Genomic DNA, 7,441 nt, shown 5'->3' on the forward strand with positions numbered 1-7,441 from the left:
CCATGCTTGGGTTTTAAGTGTTTCCTTGCCGTCATGTAGGTTTTAGATCAGGGGATGGTGGAATACAGCTCTTTGAGACTCCTTGTGATTAAGGTCTTCACAAATAAACATGACTTGACTTGACATTTTTATGTTGCACACCAATATTGGGGTTCGGTGTGCGTTATTCTTTTCCTCGTTCACAACAGCTTCGTTTAGACTCGGCAAGTCCGTTCGTGCTTCTCCCTCTCTGCGGTCTCATTCATTCTACACGCTAACACTCAGGAGCCCCCAGACCCCTCCACCTGCGGAGCTGCCCAAGGTGCCTGACTACAAAACATTACTTTATGACCACAGATGTCTCAAAACAACACGTCATTAAAGAGTCACTAACAAAACAGCATCAACAAAAAAGTATGAACAAATGAAAAACATTAAATTTAATTATGGATGGAATTCAATGCCTGGGAGCATGTGCCCTCTTTCACAGCATCCTTAAATGCATCCATTCATTCACTTCATGTATTCATTCACGTGTGTCTCGTATTTACATATACAGGGTGACCCAAAAAGATGCTTACCCATATTTTATTCGATAAAAAATCCATTATTTAACGAATGTCTTTTCTATTGCAGGACGTGAAAGCTGGATGATCTTTTGCAGCTATAGTTGCCATAAAAATGTCTTGGACAAATCAGCAGAAGATATTCTCCCTGGAGACCTATTTTGCGACAAAATCATACCAGAGTGTACAGATTCAGTTTCAAAAGCGTTTCTATTGTCACAACTTTCCATCAAAATCCACGATTGTTAGTTGGGGTAAGAAGTTCAGAGAGCATGGAACTGTAGTGGACCTATGTTCTAAAGCCACAGGGGGAACTTATTCAGACAGGAAGAAGAGTGCAAGGACAGAAGAAAACATTGCTTGCAGCCCTAGGAAATCAGTGCGTAGACGCAGCCAAGAACTCGGAATGACAAGGGAGTCACTGCGGCGTGTTCTTACGTCTAATCTGCACCTATACCCATACAAGATCAGAAATAAAGCAAAAATTAACTGATGCTGACAAGGAAAAGCAAGTAACAATGTGTAAATGGTTCTGTAATGTGCTTGAAAATGATGAAAACTTTCTTGAGAACGTTTGGTTCTCAGATGAAGCCCATTTTTTGCTTTCCGGGTACGTCAATAGCAAAAACAATATTTTTTGGGGTTCGAAGGTTCCAGAAGAAGTGCTTCAGAGGCCGCTTCATTCCGTTAAAAATAAAAGCCATCCCGAAAGAGGAGTGTATAAAAGTGATTCAAAACTTTGCCAGTAGAGTACAGTTTTGCTTGCAACGAAATGGTGGACATTTGGAACACATCTTGGGAAAGCCATAAATTGGATTGAAGATTGACAGAAATAGCTGAAACTCTTCCATAAACTGAATAATGTGTGGCTGTAATTTGAAATAAATAGCTTTTTAATCAAAGCCACAATTGAAATTTTTATGAGTACGTATCTTTTTGGGTCACCCTGTACATAATGTTTAAATAGATAAACTGTGTCTATTATAATTTTAATTAGGGGAACATCTCGGTATCCGTCGGACGAGCTGGATGAAGTGGCTGGGGATAGGGAGGTCTGGGCTTCCCTGCTAAGGCTGCTGCCCCCTTGGCCCCTGGGTAAGCTGAAGAAAATGGATGGATGGATAAATGCAGAAATTTAGGATCCCTTTTCCTCATGCATTGCTGAAGTATTGGCTGGTGACTCTGTATCTGCAGATAAGATAGTCAAATTAATCCTTTTTTTTGCCATTTTTTAACTCAATGCAACCCTTGACTCAAAATCTTTTCCCACCCTGTTCTTATCATTAAGATTCTGGGTAAACTCTATACCTACCTTCAGATGGTGTTCCACAGGCTTCCATTTTAGGGCTTATTTTCTGTCCCTGGCTAGGAATGAATGGCATGTCCTTTCACTGCCTTGCAGGTGACGGTCCCATGGGACGTTTTTGATGCTTAAATGTTCTCTCCCCACATAAAATTTCTGAGCTACCCCGTCCTTTGGCACCTTCCCATCGCTTCAGGTCAGAAGACCAGACGCTTCTGGAGGAAGGGCGGACTAAAACCGAGGCTCAGAGAGGATCAAAGCTTTTCCGTTGTCTGTCCTTACTTTTGGAATGACCTTGCATTAAAAAGTTATTCCAGTCTCCTTGTTGATATGAATGAGAAAAACGTACTGGGAAATTGTGCCATGGATCCCTCATGGAAAAACAATGTTTCATTTCACTCTATCGAAAAAAATAGAAAAGGATTAAAAAAACGGATTTTCTTTACAGGTCATGGGTTGAAATTTTGCTGGAGCTTAATTATATTTTCTATTCTTGTATACGTATATAGAAATATTGTCATGATTACTGATTAGCCTCACCTGTGTCCGCTCATTTGGCGCCAGCCGCTGCGGGCTACCTGTCCTTTTTCAAGCCCCGTCCTGTCACACTCTGGTTGTCAGTCAGTCAACAAACCTCTGTTGTTACAAGGGAAGCATTTTGACCCTGACTCCTGCCTGTCCTGTTTTTGCACCCGTTTTTTCCACCCGTCCGTTCCTGATCTCCCCGTTTGTCTCTGGCTCAAACCAGTTTTTGATTCTGAATACGTTTGCTCTCTCGTCCCAGCTTACGACCCGTTTTTATCCCGACCTGTTCTTTCCGTCCTTGACACCGCCATCTCCCACTACGGAAGGTCCACTTCCGTATTCGAAACCCGTTCCGATTGCTTGAGCGGTTTGCTTCCCGCATCCAGTGAGCAGCGAATCGCGGGTGCTGCCTTTCCTCTCTCTATCAATAAACTTGTGGTTAACGCTACGCATTTGGGTCCTGATTACGTTCTGGTCGTGACAAACATCAGGTTTTTTCTTTGTTTTTGTTTGGTTCATGTGTGACTGGAGCAGCAGATTTTATCAATGCAAACCCGGAATAAGGGCACCTTCTCACGTATGGATACAACAAATTACTTTATGTTCTAAATCGATTCGCATTTGTCTGATTTCCTCCCACTACACAAATGCTTTTGTTAATTCACACACCCTAATGGAATTTAAATTTACAAGCACAGCTCTATTCCTAACAAACGTGGGCATTGGGGGCATTTGTAATCATCGAATTGTTCTGCTGGCATGTACACAATTTAAATAAAAAAAGCTTTTTGTCAGTGTCTGAAATAACGGGGCGTGCATCTTTTATGTCGGGCGTACAACTTACAAAATGTCTCCGCCCGGGTGGCCGACAGCTTTTTCATAAAAATAAATAAATAAGTAAAAATCTTAAGTGTTTTTTTTTTTTCAAATCAATTTGCTTTATTCCGATTTCGAAATTTCGGAATTTCGGTTCGTTTAGCAAATGTGTCCTAGATTTTCGAATCAAAGCTTATCTGCGATTTTATTCTTACTTACTGATGAGTTTATTCTGCTTGCTTACAATAAAGAATGTCAGTGTCTGAAATAACGCCTGCCCGGACGCCCGGGGCGTGCATCTTTTACGTCGGGCGAACAACTTACAAAACGTCTCCGCCCGGGTGGTCAACAACTTTTTCGAGAAAAACAAAAAATAATCTTTCGGGTTTTTTTTGTTTTTTTTCCCCCTTCAAATCAAACGTTTGCTTTATTCTGTTTTCGAAATCTTCGTTCGGTTTGGAAATTTCGTAATTTCAGTTTGTTTGGAAATTTGCATACTCGGCAGCAGATCAGAAGCCTGCATCGAATAACTTAAGTTCTGGACTTTCCCAAGCGTTAAAAGGTCGTGCATTTGCATATCATTTCCCAAAGTAAACGCACAGAGAACACAAGAAAAATGAATACGTGGTTAGGAATCAAGCCAAAACATCAGCTCCGGAAGAAAGATTCAAAAGAAGCTAACAAAATCTATGACGCTACAAAACGTAAATGTACATTAAATGCATCGTGGAATGAGGAGTTCACGTGGCTTGTAGCAGATGACGCAACGCAAACATTGCATGAATGAAGATGAGTAAATCCAGGTACATACTGATGGCAGATGGAAAACAGCAATGTCACATACATGCAATGAATGTTATAAGTAGATTTATAATAAACTGAATTTTAAAGTGTTGTTCTGTTATATATTCTGATGATCAATCCTTAATACTTTGCAACAATGTTTTTTTTTTGCCATGAGTTGTCTTATTGTGTTTCAAGTTGTGAAAAATGGGGCAGGCAACTTTTCAGAGTTGTCTGCCCTGATGTCCGGTAACTTTTTGTCACGAGTTTCAGACAGTTTTTGTTCTCCTTTCAGTCTGCGCCATGAACGCTTTATTTGCAATCGGAAAAGCAGATCTCGAACGGTTTGCGTGTCGTTCCGTCAGAAATTTAAAAATCCCCAACCAGCCTGACGGCTTCCACGTGATAAATCACGAAGGCTTTACAAGCCTAGTCCATCCGGTTTACAGACATCTCTGTCTGAATTTTTGATGTTTTCTCATGCACTACATTTCAGTAACGTGTGGCATGTGATCCATTAGGCAAAGCAAGCAATTGTTTGTTGACCGCCTAGCCAGCATAGGACACCAGAGGGCCAATATAGTTCGCACGAAAAGAATATAGTGAACCGTTGTTTATCGATGCTACGTTCCAAAAAGAACCCGTGATAGGGGAAATCTGTTTTTTTTTTTTAATTACTAAACAATTAAATACATTGAAACTGAAGAGCAAACCTTTTTTATAAGCCCATGCTTTCGTTTATCAAAATAAAGTACTGTACACTGTATCCGTGGAAATTCCATTATTTCTTTAATGCCAATACTTACTCTCTTAGAGACTGTTTATCCATTTAGAATTCAGAATGACACAATGACTGATGAAAATCCGTGAAGCAGCGAGAAGGTGAAAAATCAACCACATTATAGCGAGGGATTTTTGTTTTTTTATGCTTTCATGTTAGAACCGCCAAGTTTCAAGGACGAGTGACCCTCTCGAACTCCTTTAAAAGGGCCCCACTAGTCAAAATAGAGGTGGAACAAATTTTTCTCTATTCTATGTGTTTTTTTATATCTTGGTAATAAAACAACAGGCCGGCTTGACAAAACAAAAGCTTGAGATGAGCAATTCACTTACAGAATATTCTGGGCACAATGAGGTGTTACGACCGGTACAAGCAGGGTACCCAAATGTGTAACGTTTCACACAATGCTTTGTTAAGGAATCAGGGAAGTCAGGGTGAGAGGAAAAGATAGCAATCTGGTGCTCGCTGGGCAGGAGGAGCGGGAAGCACTCGCAAACGAAGTGTGGGCGGAGATCGGAACAAGTCGGGCAGCCGGGACGGGAGAAAGGAGCGTGGTCGGAAATCGGAACAAGTCGGGCTGCCGGGACAGGAGAACGGAGCTTGCATCAGGGATCGATACAGGAAACAGAATCAGGATATGGTAGACGGGACAGGAGAACGGAGCGGAAAGAATATAAACTATGGAAGCTCAAAGAGACTAAACTGCACTATTTTCTTTTCTTTCTTATTTTTTGCACATGTATTTATGCTTATTTTTCAGATCAACATTGTTATTTCTAATGAATGAAATTTGACCGCTAGGAAGCGCTAAATAATATGCACTGTCCCTTTGAACAGTAGTGCTAGTTTGTATTTTTTCTTGCATCTACTCGGTTAAATAAAGCATGTTCAAATGTGGATGTATGAATTGTATTTATCATTCATTCATTTATTTACAACAAAAGTGACTTTATCTTAAGTACTTTCGTTTTAGTTTCACTCACTATTAAAGGAAAAGGTCAGAAATCCATCTACCAGCCTTCCTGTGCGGAATTTGCATGTTCTCCCTGTACTTGCATGGGTTTCCTCCGAGCACTCTGGTTTTTTTCCAAAAACATGCATATCAGGTTAAGTGGCCAGTCCAAAATGGTCTAAAAAGGTTCTGAGGTCATGGGATCGAATCATCCTGTGCGGAGTTTGCATGTTCTCCCTGTGCTTGCGTGGGTTTCCTCCGGGCACTCCGGTTTCCTCCCAGATTGCAAAAAGATGCAAGTCAGATTAATTGGCTGGTCCAAATTGTCCCTAGGTGTGAATGAGCGAGTGAATTTTCTGTCTTTGTGTGCCCTGCGAATGGCTGGCAACCAGTTGAGGGTGTCCCCTGCCCACTGCCTGAATATAGCTGAGATGGGATCCGGCACCCCTCGCAAACCTACTGAGGATAAGCGGTGCAGATAATGGATGGATGGTCTATTATTCACTCCTTTAGCATGCTGGTTTAATATGTAACCAGGCAACTGCAAATGGTCCAGTTTCAGCCTGCTATTTCTAATTCCCTTTTGCTCAGGGCCCTCATGGACCACTAATACGCCACTGCATTTGATCAGGATTTAGCATGTAGCAACTATTCTTTGAAATACATCAAAAGCAAAAGCCTAGTCTTCGCAATGCCCTCAGTAAAGACCTTACAGTTAAAGGATTTGTAAAGTAACCCAGGAGCCGTGTTGGTCCCCGCTCAGCAAGGAGCAAGGTAATCTGACTCCTGTAGGAAACATCTCGTGTCTCCCGCGGCTCAACGCTCAGAAATCAAAGGTCGAGGTTGGCGGTAGATGATGTTTTTTTCTTTTTCTGCTAGTCATCACTTTCTGGATGGATGCTAGCAGTCAATAGAATCACCTGTGGTGAGGTGACTTCTAAAACAAAGTCACTAGCTGCGTTTGTGCCCATTAGTGCTATTTCTGTGTGAAAAGGAACATCAGAAGATAAATCGTATTCCACCTATAGAGAAAAAGAAGTACAGTACCTTGCAAGAGTATTGGCCACCCAAGAACCTTCTGGAATATTTCAGGCTTCAAGCTTATACATAGAAAATAATAAATATTTTCTATGAATCAACATCATGCGAGACACATTTGTGAAAAGAAACCACATTGATTCAACATATATGTAACGGGTGTAATAATAACTTTTGTTTTATTGAAATTCCTGCTGAAATATGTTGTATAGTTTCTGTATAAGTGTCCTGCAATGATGAGTCCAACAGTGTCACCTGCTGGTATGTGTTAAGGTTTGGTTTGGCTTTAGACTTTGTGACAGGAAGGTGGGGGGTTTTGGCAGTCTACAACGAGCTGCCAACGGTAAGACACGATCTATTGGTGTTCCGCAAAAAGTTAATTTCAAACATTAAAACCACAGCTGACAAATCCCTCAACATGTACAGGAATTTGATTGATGTTGTCAAGCTGTTTGGATCTATTTTCGTTTTGTTTCTGTCGCCTTTTATGTTAGTTTTGCCGGACGTTGCACATTGTACTAAAATGCTAATTCCCCTTATAGAGATCAAAGCCAGCAGAGAAGCTTACCACATGTTGTGTTGTGACTCATTCATTTGCAGGTAAATTGTACCTGTTTTTTATATTCATTATTGTTGTTATTTCTATTTTCTCATATATATAAAAAGATGATGTTGGTTAAAATTCAGAGTAAAGAAAA

Source organism: Urocampus carinirostris, chromosome 9 (assembly GCF_059441175.1).
Source record: "Urocampus carinirostris isolate Australia breed hairy pipefish chromosome 9, RoL_Ucar_1.0, whole genome shotgun sequence".
In the NCBI taxonomy this organism is placed as follows: Eukaryota; Metazoa; Chordata; class Actinopteri; order Syngnathiformes; family Syngnathidae; genus Urocampus; species Urocampus carinirostris.